General features: G+C 43.5%; 1 protein-coding gene across 15 annotated transcripts in view; it reads left to right on the top strand.

Annotated features, from left to right (window-relative positions):
• Positions 1-13,524, top strand: part of ERC1 (ELKS/RAB6-interacting/CAST family member 1) — a 265,228-nt gene that overhangs the window by 200,492 nt on the left and 51,212 nt on the right. The window lies entirely within an intron of this gene.

Consider the following 13,524-nt stretch of genomic DNA (forward strand, 5'->3'; position numbering starts at 1 on the left):
TACACTGCTTTAAACAGGGTTAAAATGGTAAATTTATGTATACTTTACCACAACTTTAAAGCTGGGGGGGGAGGGGAATGTTTTCCCCTTTGAAAGTAAGGAGAAAGCTGACTGTTGAAATCCGAGTCCTCTTTATCTGTGCTGCTTCCACTTCGGGGGCCAGTCCTGCACCGCGGGCAGGGCCCACTCCCACCTGCTCACTTCCTCCCCTGCTGCTCCATCACTCTTCGTGTGCACTTTGCCTGCCCACGATTGCTCTTCTGCCTGAAGTGATCGGAGTAGAGAAGAGTTTGTCAAGTTAAGGAATTTCTTCTTTTCTACTTCTCGAGGATCAGTCGTCAGTTGATAGCATAATATTTAACATTCGAATTAGCAGAAATCAGTATTTACACAATAAGGAAATTTTCTCTATTTGTAGACATTAAAATTGCTTATCAATAGACTTTATTTGTGTGACTGATTTTGCTGAGAAAACACAAGAAGATGTCCCCTTCTACAAGATGGAAGGGTGACCAGCAAAAACAACCCAGTGCTCATGAACAAAAATATTTGCCGCTTACGTAGGTAATACCTGTGGCTCAGCTTATAAAGAATCCGCCTGTAACGCGGGAGATCTGGGTTCAATCCCTGGGTTGGAAAGATCCCCTAGAAAAGGGAAAGGCTACCCACTCTCATATTCTGGTCTAGAGACTGTATAGAGCGTGGAGTTGCGAAGAGTCGGACATGACTGAGCAACTTTCACTTTTATGTAGGTAATACCCACTTAAGCAGTGGGACCCCAGATCATCATCCCTTTAAGAGACGGAGTCACCGTGAACTTCCATCCTCTTCTGTGTGCTGGTGACGCAGGATCAGGAAAGCTTCCCCTTTGTGGAAGGTTCACCTATTTTATTCAGCATTTCTAAGAATTCTGACACATAAGCATTTTCATATCACTTCATCTGACCAAAAAGACTTCTTTCATAGTACAGCAGGAAACTGAGCAAAGAAAATATCGCTTTGTCACTCAGTCCCACGTTTCTCATTCTGTCTCATTTTAAGAGCCATGATTGATTATAATTGGTCCTTATGTCATATTTTCTGAACAAATGATCAGTTTCTGTTACACTCAGTAGAAGAATTTCAAATGAATGAGCCTGCTCAGCTGACTGAGGAGTCTAAGGGGTGGTAGATAGCATGGCTGTACTTCTGCAGTGACTGCAGAAAAGTCAGCTGCCCTGTATCTGTATGTTTATATGTTATTCACCCCTGCCACACCACCTACCCATTTTATCAGGGGACAGCTAGTGGAGATAGTGTCTCCAGAGAGAACCAAGATCTCCAGACAAGCAGTGTGTCCCGCACAACTGCGTGGTAAGCTGAGGTGTCCCAGTGCATGTCCTGCAGAAAGGTGTCTCCCCCGCGGGAAGCGAGCTGATGCCAAGCCTGCTCGGGCTCTCCCAGGCCAAACATCACCTTCTCTCCCTGCAGTCTTTTCACAGTGGTTTTCACTCTCCTTCCTTGCATCCCTCCCCCCCCCCCCCCCCAGGCCACCCACAGGGTCCTTTCAGAAGTTGGAGACCCTGTCCTCTTCAGTTGGGTATTTCCGTAAGCATCCTTAGTTTTCTGTTGTGGTGTGTGTGTTTTACTTGTCAAGCATTACAAGGCCGCTTAATTTCCCTGATCTCTTGAAGTTCTCAATGGAAAAGAGGTACTTTACTGTTGCCCCAAGTATTTTCAGTAGGTCCAGCATGGAAAAGCGTATGAATTCGGTGAGTCATGCATTAAGTAATTGTCTGTTACCACGTTGTGCCCGCCACCTGGTTACCAGGTGACCCGTCCCAGGGAGCTGCTGTGACACATGGGCCAGCTTCACGGTGCTCCCCCAACTTGTGGCTTCATCAGGCAGAACTGAGGGCTCTGACAGCTGCCACACAGGCCCACGATACCGGCCCAGGCTGGCCGTTCTCACCTGGCACCTCCATGAGCACGCAGTCCAGCTCTTGGCCAGGCCTGCACTTACCTGGCTCGTGGCTGGGGCTACAGGGCTTCCTCCCAGAGCTACTCCCATGGCCCTGGGCTCTGCTCCATTTGGGCTCCTCTATGGGGTGGCTCAGTATCTGGGGCTGGCTCCCCCTTAGGCAAGCAATCCAGGGAGGGGAGAGAGCAGCCAGGATGTTATAACCCGTCTCAGTGGGGCCACCACCACTCCCCTCATCCTGTTGACCATGTCCACCTGCCCTACAGCGTCAGGGTCATTGCAGGCTGGCCACCCTGAGCAGTGAGTGAGCAGCAAATAGCAGTGTCTTCCTGCATGAGACACTGCTTAGCCCTGGAGAGGAACACATGTGACAGGGGAGCATGGCTCGGAAATACTGAGACGTGGAGAAATAACGTGCTGTGTGATTGCAAGTGTCTGCTCAGGTCTAGGGAAGACCGCTATAACCTCAGAAAGCAGGTGAGACATCGCAGCAGAGCCGGCTTGTCTCCTGCCGCCTCCGCCCCCAAGAGGGCCTGTGAGGGCGGACAGGTGTGTCCTCACCAGGCCTGTCGCCCTCTTCCTCTGTGTTCAGGGCCTTGCTCCTCGTCAGATCAGCAGGTCTGACCCCTGAGTATGTGCTCGTCTCCATTCCCTCACTCACCCCCGGCATCCTCAGGACTGAAGACTCCAGGACTTAGGACTGAACTCTCTGAGCCCTCCCTCTCTGAGCAAGGGGCCCTCATGCGTGACTGTTTGCTCCCTGTGATGTCAAGATTCCTTCTGCCAGACTCAGCATCACCCACACACCAGTCTCAGGCCAGAGGAGGTGTGTGCCCAGGGCCGACCTAGCAGACAGCGGTGCCCCTGAGCGGGCTTTGTCCGGGATGCGACCTCCTGGGCACTCTGTTGTCCCCAGCGTTGGGCCCTGGCCACCAGCTCTGGAGCAGCTGGGAAAGCCATTCATCTGAGTGTTAAAACTGGCTTAAAAGCAACATCTAGGGCCTTCCCTGGCAGTCCAGTGGTTGAGAAGCCTCCTTCCAGTGCAGGGGACACAGGGTCCACCCCGTCACGGGAACTAAGATCCCACGTGCCACAGGGCAGCTAAGCCTGAGCGCTGCAACTGAGACCCAACACAATTAACAAATAAATTTTTTTTTAAAAAAAAGTGATCTCTATGGACAAAACTGGAGCCTATTATACAGAGTGAAGTCAGAAAGAGAAACACCAATATAGTATATTAATGCATATGTATGGAATTTAGAAAGATGGTAACAGCAACCCTATATGCAAGACAGCAAAAGAGACACAGATGTAAAGAACAAGCTTTTGGACTCTGTGGGAGAAGGGGAGGGTGGGATGATTTGAGAGAATGGCATTGAAACATGTATATTACCATATGTGCAATAGATGGCCAGTGTGAATTCAATGCATGAAGCAGGGCACTCAAAGTCAGTCCTCTGGGACAACCCAGAGGGATGGGATGGGGAGGGAGGTGGGAGGGGGATTCAGGATGGGGGGACACACGTGTATCTGTGGGTGATTCATGTCGATGTGTGGCAGAAACCACCACAATACTATAAAGAAATTATCCCCCAATTACAATTAATTTTTTTTTAAAGTGATCTCTGATGTTGAAGGGAGAACAATACAATGATTTTTTGTTCTATGAGAAGAGAACAGAAACAGTAAAGCTACAATGTCAGTGAACAAAGAAAGCAAGCAAGCAGCAAGTGCAGAGGTAGCATGAGTGCTGCAGCAGTCACTCTGGATGTGTGTCCCTCTTACCCAGCACCTCCTCCTGAAGACAAGGCCAGCCTTGGGACCGTCCGTGTATCCACTCCCCACATGTCGCCGAAGTCAGGTGCTTGGCCAGGGCAGTCATTCCTCGGAGGACCCCCCTCCGTGTGCGGCCCTGGCCTGCCTGCTCTGTCCTGGACCTGCTGTGTCCACGAGCCACCCTCTCAGCTGTCCTGTGAGCCCTTATCCCCTCTGTGGAGAGTGAAACCTGTCTGGTTAGGATATACTGCATCCAGAAGTTGACAGAATAGACAATTACAGGTCAGTCCCTGTTTCATGGCTCAACTGCCTGTACTGACTTGGTCAGATAAACGTGCTCATCTCGTTTTAATTATCCTGCCTCCGTTCAGTCCTAGATTCTTCTTACATATTAAGTCTTACATATTAAGTCTTCAGTATACATACTTCTTCCTCTTAAACCACCACAAACATTAGGATCAGCTCCATGTTTCCTGCCAGTGGCATCCAGATTTATTTGAAAGGAACTGGATGCACAGCGTTTTCCGTTCCCCGTCCTCCCCCCTGGAATTGCCTCCTACTTCCTCAGCTTAATCTCTGCTTTAATCTTCACTTCAAGACTCATCTTTGTAGTTTGGAATTTCCTAGCCATGGAATCAGTTTTCTTCCTTACCTTTGGAAACCCATCCTTTGCTTATTTGCCCTCACACATTTGCCCCCTCTTGGGCAAAAGCTGTCCAGGGAGGCAGGCACTTTGTTTTATTTTTGATTGGAGTACATTTGCTTTACAGTATTGGTGTCTGCCGTACAGCAAAGTGAATCGGCTGTGTGTATACGTGTGTCTCCTCCTTTTTGTATTTCCTTCCCACTCATGTCACCAAGGAGCGGTGAGTGGCATCCCCTGTGCTGTACAGTGGGTTCTCATCAGTTACCTGTTTTATATATAGTACCGCATTTGTGTCCATCCCAGTCTGCAAATTCATCCCCCACACACACCCCACCGCCCCTCTCGGCGTCCCTACGTTTGTTCTCTACTTCTGTCTCTGTGTTTCTGCTTTTCAAACAAGATCATCTACTTCCAACTCGTTGTGACCGTGCAAGACATGAGCCCCTGTTACCCAAGCACCCATTCCCCCCACACCGCGAATCCACACATGTGACGCTCTTCTTTAAAAACCGAGATGTCATCGACATACAGCATCATATTAGTGTGCAGTGTGCAACAGAATAATTGTATTTAGGTATGTATTGTGGTCAGTGTACATCTCTCACCACAGTTTTTTTTTTTTTTTCTTGTGATGAAAACTTTTAAGATCTTGACTCTCAGCGGCTTTCAAATATACAAGGCAGTGTTGTTAACTGTTATCACCATGCTGTATATCACAGCCCCGGGACTTAATAACTGGAAGTCTCTACTCTTTGACCCCCTTCATTTATAAATCTCTTGATATCTAAGTGTTGGACACAAATTTATTCTTTTGGTTTTCTTAATCAAGTCACAAGCTTCTTCACTTAACCTTTCTGGGTCTTATCTTCCTCATCTGTAATATTGGATGGATAGATAAAACTGATTTTGAGGTCTAAAGTCTGTATTTCCCAATTTTTAACAAGTCGATATATTTACCTGTAGCTGTATTATCTGCTAACTGCTGAAATTAGGAACAGTTTTAAAAGAAGCAGTTGTAAAGCATAAGGAAACACATATGTAAGGATTGTATAAATCTGTCTCTAGACATTTGCTCATCTTACGAAAGTAGTAAATATTGCATTTTAAAGTTTGAAAAAAATTCCTGGTTACTCATTATCCCTCTGAAGCCTTTTTTGTATCCTACAAAGAAATGGATCCCATTTTGATGAGTTCTGCCTGCCTGGAGTTTGGTGAAGTCCAGAGGCTGGGAGACACGGGGAAATCTGAATTCCTCCCAGTCTACTTCCCTCCATCTGTTCCATCTCTTTTGTCATCAGTTCCAGATGTAGGCAGATTCTTCACAGAATTTGATAAGACCCTCTCTTCCCCTCATTTCGAGCATCACATCTTGCTTGCCATTCCTATTGTCAGACTGCCGCCTTCTGTGATGCCGCGGGGAATTTATAAATCTTTCTGATCCCTCCTGAATTGTCTCAATGCAAATAAATCAGCCTCGATTTCCTGCCCCTCTGCATATGCCCCTCCTGTTCCTGCCCCCTCGCTGTCTGTCAGGTGGCATGATTTATAGCTGCTTCCTGAGCCCCTTGACCTTGGTCTGAGGATCTCATTAAGCGTGAGTAAGAAGACAGGTTCAGGGTGGTTCACCTTTCTCCCACTCAGCTTCTCTTGGTAGGAATCAAATTAGTGCGCGCCAGAGAATCTGTTCCTGCTGCTTTTGGTCTCTTTGAAAGAATGTGAATACTTACTAAAATCGAGTATGGAATTAAATGATACTTGTAATCAAGGAAACAAGAGGAGTGATGTTAGATAAACAGCAGCATTAACCGTCACAGAGTACCCTTCCCATGGACAGCCCACATGACCAAATTAAACCATCTGTACTACTGTCTAGCTTTCTTGAAAAAGCATTCACAGATACGAATGTCCAAATTTTATTGAATTAAAGCTTGTTTTGAGTGCTTCACACAAATTAAGTCATATAATTTCACAGAAACCACCCTGTGGAGTACAATTATCCTTATTGTACAGAGGAGATGCTGAGAGAGCGAGAAATTTGCCCAGAGTCTCATGGCTGGTAAGCGATGGAGCTAGGATTCAGAACAAAACCGTGTCACTCCACTGCCAGCATTGATGATTGCTACACCAAAATGTGTTGCCATCATCACGGGCTTTTGGTTAGAGATTTCAGTATCCTTTGTGTGTATGAGTTGCTCAGTCATGTCCAACTCTTTGCGACCCCATGAACTATAGCCCACCAGGCTTCTCTGTCAATGGAATTCTTCAGGCAAGTATACTGGAATGGGTTGACATTTCCTCCTCCAAGGAATCTTCTTGACTCAGGGATCAAACCCAGATCTCCTGCCTTGCAGGCAGATTCTTTACCATCTGAGCTAATCAGTAGCATTTAGCTATATCATTAATAACCCAGTAATTCTGTCTCATGATAAATAGCACTTTAATAAATTCTTTCCTAAATTACAGTGACAATAAATTTGCATAAAGGACTGTGCTCAGTCTGAAAAATTCAGAATCTCAACAGACTAAAATCTCTTCCCTACCTTATATCAAAAGATATCTTCTCATTTCAACAATTATATGAGCAATTGTTGACTGAATGAAAGAGAATTCTAATTGAGAACTCAGTATCTGAAATCAGATAGACTGATTGATTCTAAGCAGCCAAATTTGAAAAGCTATGTGCTTAAAACCCTAAATTACCATTACAAATAACTCTGGTAATAAAATACTGTTACTATCATATATGTACATGGACAGAGAAATGGAATGGGTGTGTCAAGAAAATGGTGTGTGGAAAAAATGGAAATATCAATAAAGAGAGAAAATCTAAAAAGAAACCAAAAAAGAAATTCTGGAGCTGAAAAGTACAGTGGCCAAAATGAAAAATTCACTTAGAGGAAAGTGAAAGTGAAGTCACTCAGTAGTGTCCGACTCTTTGCGACCCCATGGACCATAGCCCACCAGGCTTTTCTGTCCATGGGATTTTCCAGGCAAGAGTACTGGAGTGGGTTGCCATTTCCTTCTCCAGGGGGTGTTCCTGACCCAGGGCTCAAACCCAGGTCTCCTGCATTGCAGGCAGATTCTTTACATCTGAGCCACTCAGTAGCATTTAGCTATATCATTCAGTTCAGTTCAGTCGCTCAGTCGTGTCCAACTCTTTGCGACCCCATGAATCACAGCACACCAGGCCCCCCTGTCCATCACCAACTCCTGGAGTTTACCCAAACTCATGTCCATCAAGTTGGTGATGCCATCCAGCCATCTCATTCTCTGTCGTCCCCTTCTCCTCCTGCCCCCAGTCCCTCCCAGCATCAGTCTTTTCCAATGAGTCAACTCTTCGCATGAGGTGGCCAAAGTATTGGAGTTTCAGCTTCAGCATCAGTCCTTCCAATGAACACCCAGGACTGATCTCCTTTAAGATAGACTGGTTGGATCTCCTTGCAGTCCAAGGGACTCTCAAGAGACTTCTCCAGCACCACAGTTCAAAAGCATCAATTCTTCGGCGCTCAGCTTTCTTTACAGTCCAACTCTCACATCCGTACATGACCACTGGAAAAACCATAGCCTTGACGAGATGGACCTTTGTTGGCAAAGTAATGTCTCTGCTTTTTAATATGCTGTCTAGGTTGGTCATAACTTTCCTTCCAAGGAGTAAGCATCTTTTAATTTCATGGCTGCAATCACCATCTGCAGTGATTTTGGAGCCCCAAAAAATAAAGTCTGACACTGTTCCACTGTTTCCCCTTCCACTTCCCATGAAGTGATGGGACCAGATGCCATGATCTTAGTTTTCTGAATGTTGAGCTTTAAGCCACCTTTTTCACTCTCCTCTTTCGCTTTGATCAAGAGGCCCTTTAGTTCCTCTTCACTTTCTGCCATAAGGGTGGTGTCATCTGCATATCTGAGGTTATTGATATTTCTCCCGGCAATCTTGATTCCAGCTTGTGCTTCTTCCAGCGCAGCGTTTCTCATGATCTGCTCTGCACATAAGTTGAATAAGCAGGGTGACAATATACAGCCTTGACGTACTCCTTGTCCTATTTGGAACCAGTCTGTTGTTCCATGTCCAGTTCTAACTGTTGCTTCCTGACCTGCATATAGGGTTTATCAAGAGGCAGGTCAGGTGTTCTGGTATTCCCATGTCTTGAAGAATTTTCCACAGTTTATTGTGATCCACATAACCCAGTAATTCTGTCTCCTGATAAATAGCACTTTAATAAATTCTTTCCTAAATTACAGTGAAAATATATTTGCATAAAGGACTGTGCTCAGTCTGAAAAATTCAGAATCTCGACAGGCCAAAATCTCTTTCCCACCTTATATCAAAAGATACCTTCTCATTTCAACAATTATTTTAGAAATGTTGACTGAATGAAAGAGAATTCTAATTGAGAACTCAGCATCTGAAATCAGATAGACTGATTCTTAAGCAGCCAAATTTGAAAAGCTATGTGCTTAAAACTGTAAATTACCATTACAAATAACTCTGGTAATAAAATACTGTTACTATCATTTATGTACATGGGCAGAGAAATGGAATGGGTGTATCAAGAAAATGGTGTGTGAAAAAATGGAAATATCAATAAAGAGAGAAAATCTAAAGAGAAACCAAGAAAGAAATTCTGGAGCTGAAAAGTACAGTAGCCAAAATGAAAAATTCACTTAGAGGGGTTCAGAACAAATTTGAACAGGCAGAAGAATCCGTGCACTTGAGGATAGGATAATGGGAATTATCGGGGCTGAGGAACGGAAAGAAAAACGACATAAGAAAAGTGAACAGAGCCTAGAGACTCCTGGGGCAGAATCATGTGGACCAGCGTGCACATCATGGGAAGGAGGAGGTGCAGGGAAGGGGCAGGGAGAATATCTGAAGACATAATGGTGAAAACGTCCCATATTTGCTGAAAGACAGCAGACTCCAAGTTACGTGAATTCAAAATGAGGCACATTGTAGTCAGACTTTCAAGAGATGAGGAGAGAAATCACATACAAGGGATCCTCAATAGGGTTTTCAGCAGATTTCTCATCAGAATCTTTGGAAGCCAGAAGACAAAGACTTCTTTGGGGAGGCTGATATATTCAAAGAACTAAAAGAAACTAAGAATCCTATATCCAATAGAGCTATCTTTGAAAAACAAGGGAGAAATTAAGACATTCTGAGTTAGGCAAAGGCTACGGGAGATCATGACCACTAGATCTGCCCAACAAGAAATGCTGACAGGCGTCCTGCAAGGTGAAATGAAAAGACACTAGACAGTAGTCTGAAACTGGCATGGAGAAATAAAGACCTCAGTAGAGGTAAATACTTGGGCAATTATAAAAGCTAGTATTGTTGTAACAGTGTTTTGTAACTGTAGTTTTTGTTTTCTACATGATTTAAGAAAGTGAAACCTACATGCACATGTGTAGGCAGTCCAGAGGTGACTTCGGTCCTCGGGTGGAGTGTGACTACCACTAAAATAGAGCTACAGTTTGGGGTGATTAGATGAACCCAGTTGCAGACACAGGTACCCATGGTGATGTGGCTGCAGAGATGTGAACTAGATAGGCTGTTCTGACCCAGAATGTCCTAGAAGCTGTTGCTAAGAGTTGGGTCACCTCTGGACACATGCAGGCCCACTTCCTAGTCCGTACGCCCCTGCCCCAGCCTGATTTCCCAGTGTGTCCTGGGACTGAGAGGAGATTGACCAGGGCTTGCTGGTGGAAGAGAGGTGCTCTATGGCAGGGCTTCCAGGGCACCTTCCAACTTCTTCTGACCCTCACAGCCCAGCTGCGGTCACTAATCAGCTACTTCCAAATAGCTGTTGGGAAGAATGTTTTCCGGCCCCCCGTGCCATTAACCACAGTTGTCTTTGCTCATTCAGTTCGAGAACCAGCTCGTTGCTGGTTCTTACTTTGATGTGTACTTTTTTATTGACTCCTAGACGTTCGGAGTTTCACGCTGTGCGACTCTGGATCCTGTGTAAACCTCCTCTTCACGTGTACTCTATCCCCCAGCCCCAGTTCCTTATTGATGTGTTTTAGAAAATGATGCTTCCAGTAGCAGGTGTGTTTTGCTGTCTTCTTCTTGTTCATTCACTCAGACGTGTTTGACTCTTTGGAACCCCATGGGCTGCAGCACATCAGGCGTCCCAGTCCTTCACCATCTCCTGGAGTTTGCCCAGACTCATGTCCATTGAGTCAGTGATGCCATCCAACCATCTCATTCTCCGTCGCCCCCTTCTCCTTCTACCCGCTGCAGTCTTTCCTGGCATCAGGATCTTTTCCAATGGGTCAACTCTTCTCATCAGGTGGCCAAAGTATTGGAGCTTCAGCATCAGTCCTTCCAATGAGTATTCAGGGTTTTCCTTTAGAATTGACTGGTTTGCTGTCGAGTTTCACTAATTTATTCAGTCACTAATTCCTTTTAAATGATCCTTAATGAGTATTCATTCCTTATTAGAATCAATCTATGCTGAGTGCTTCTTGTTTACTTCTAGAAATCAAAGTTTTTCAAATACTTGAGTTAATTGAAATGATCAGTGAAGTATTTCTACAGCTTTAAGTATAGGAGATCATTTAAGATACTTTTTTAAATTAAGATTTTTTTTTTTTTTGAGAAAGGCCTGATTTTAATAAATGTCAGGGTTAATTGCCTTTACACAAAAGACTAAAAGCTATTTACCTCAATTTCACACACACACAAAAAAAAGTAACTTTGGAGACTAGAGAAGATACCTAGAATGCGTTGGTCAGTGTTTGTTGATTCCAACAACGTAACCACGTATAAAAGTTTGTGAGAGCACACAGGTACAGAGAAATCCTTTTGTGATGAGGTCTCAGAACAGGAAGACAAGCTGGAGCTGAGGGTCTGGCCCTATGTCAGTTGCTCTCAGCATGGGTGGTTTCCATTAAGAACCTGAATGCGTTCATATCCCCAGGTTTGTTTGAAGGTACTTCAGTGTACGTGCATGTGAGTGTACGATTTATAGTTAACTCTGAGTCAGTTCCATTCATTCCTTTTCCACACATGGACCATGATTTTATAAAAAGAAAGCATAAAATTCCCTCAGAACTTCTCACTTTAAGAATTTTGATCCTTCTTATCTAAAATGCATCTTTTTTCTTGTGTGTGTGTATGTTTAAAATGCTTAGAATTTTTGAAGATTACCCCGTTGCCTGCTTAGCTATTTCTCAGATGGGAAATGTTTTTTTTGTTTGTTTTTAATGAAAAGCATTAAATGTGTTTACTAAAGGAAAGGGTGTCTTGTTTGAAAGGAGAATACTGACAGAATATTGACTTTTCCGCTTTGCAGCACGAAATTGTTGGGTTAAGATGCATTGTAATTGATGCCTGTGGTTTGTGCCACCATTCTTGAGAAAGTGATTTTTTTAAGATTCTGTTTGACACCATCTAAGATTTTTTTTTTAATGGATCTGTCTTTTCTGTTACATGTGAAGGAATTTAGTGTCACTTCTCTTTTTTTGTGGCCCCCGTATCTGTAAAATTTTAACTGTGTGCTTAGCCACCCAGGTGGCCTGATCCGTAGACAAAACTCTATGGGAAATGCTCTCGGACCCTGGCCTTTGTTCATTGGTTTCTAGAATAACAGAAAACGCCTGCCTGCATTGTCTTCTTTCCTTAGATGTGACAGTGAGTCTCACTGTATCTGGCTAGCATTCCCTTAAATATTTTGCAAAATGTGGGGCTTCTGTTTCTTTAAGGACACACAGAGCTGGAAGAAATGATGCTGGTAATGTTAAAATTTGAATAGGGTTGCTTCAGGTTTACTGCAAAGATGAGAAGTGTATGCTAGAAAGTAAGGCAGTGATCAGGAATAAAGTTTCAGTCGCACTTTGTTTTTAACAGTCTCATTTCAGACACTGGTTTGGGTCAGTTTAGCAAGTTGGCCTACGAGCTATTTCATTCCTGGAACGCTGTGGCTTTGTGGATCTGGCTCTGAGTTTTTACCTTGGTGTACTGCTTCCACACCACAGCCCTGCCAGAAACAGGACAGTGCTCAGAACTTAGAAATTCTTACAAAGTATCCTTTAATTTTTAAACACTGGATATATCTTTATCTTCATGTTAATGTTCATTGAAAAAGAGAAAGTATAAGCTGCTGTCCCTCCAGAGTTCAAAGTTCAAGTCTGCATGGCATATAGGAAAGAGTTAGACGTACCTAACAAGCAGGACTATGTATTAAGATTAATAAATACTTTCTGGTGGCTAAGGAGGAAGGAATATGTGATTGTCTGTTGGGAAGGCAAGGAGTCCCACACAAACCTTTCTGAGAACTAAGGAATTATTATAGTAAGATGAAAAAACCTAAGCTCCTTTTTTTTTTAAAAAAAAAAGGAAAATAGAAAGTTTGCTGTGCGTTTGTTTTCTTTGCTTTATACCAAGAGTGGGGAAAAAAGTAGGGTGTTGGTAGGAAACACAGAATATGTAGAAAGAACAGACATCCTATGAACCTAAAGCCATAAATGGTGACATATCCAAGAATACCCTTGAGATGAGAGAGGAAGATTACATGAAGCCTTAAGAAAAAAAATCCCCTAAATACCAAAACAAATACCTGAATATCCATAATCAAAAGTTCTCCTTTTTCTTACATAAATCAATTTGATTATGAGGAAATCAAAGGAAAAAATTTTGTGAAGCTAGGAAAACCAGAGTGCCTGGATTCTGGGGTTCTTTTTGAAGCTATTATAAGTAGCAGTTATGTTTTTATTTGAGATAAAACTTTGCTGGTTAGTTAAGATGTCCATTTTCTTTTGGCTGAGACAACTCATTGTAGTAATAATGCTAGATTTTTCATAGTTTTGAGAAATTCTGTTTGGTAAGCATGTCTTTTTAATTAATACAAATGGGAAGACAGCATTATTTAATAAAGATAATTTCATAGAAAATGCTTTCAAAATATGAAACTCATTGCTGGAACAATGGTAAAATACAATCCCAAATGTACCAACCTTAGAAAATAGATTCTTGAATTTGACAAATATGTGTTAAAAGGACTATATAGATACATATGTGTGTACACACACACATGTACTAGCGATTTTACTAGGCACTGGGTTGACACATAGCTGAAGGAGTGCTTGTCCCAGCCCTCACAGACTCAATCCATGGGAAGAAAAGACATGCAGACAGGTTGTT

Source organism: Odocoileus virginianus, chromosome 23, assembly GCF_023699985.2.
Source record: "Odocoileus virginianus isolate 20LAN1187 ecotype Illinois chromosome 23, Ovbor_1.2, whole genome shotgun sequence".
In the NCBI taxonomy this organism is placed as follows: Eukaryota; Metazoa; Chordata; class Mammalia; order Artiodactyla; family Cervidae; genus Odocoileus; species Odocoileus virginianus.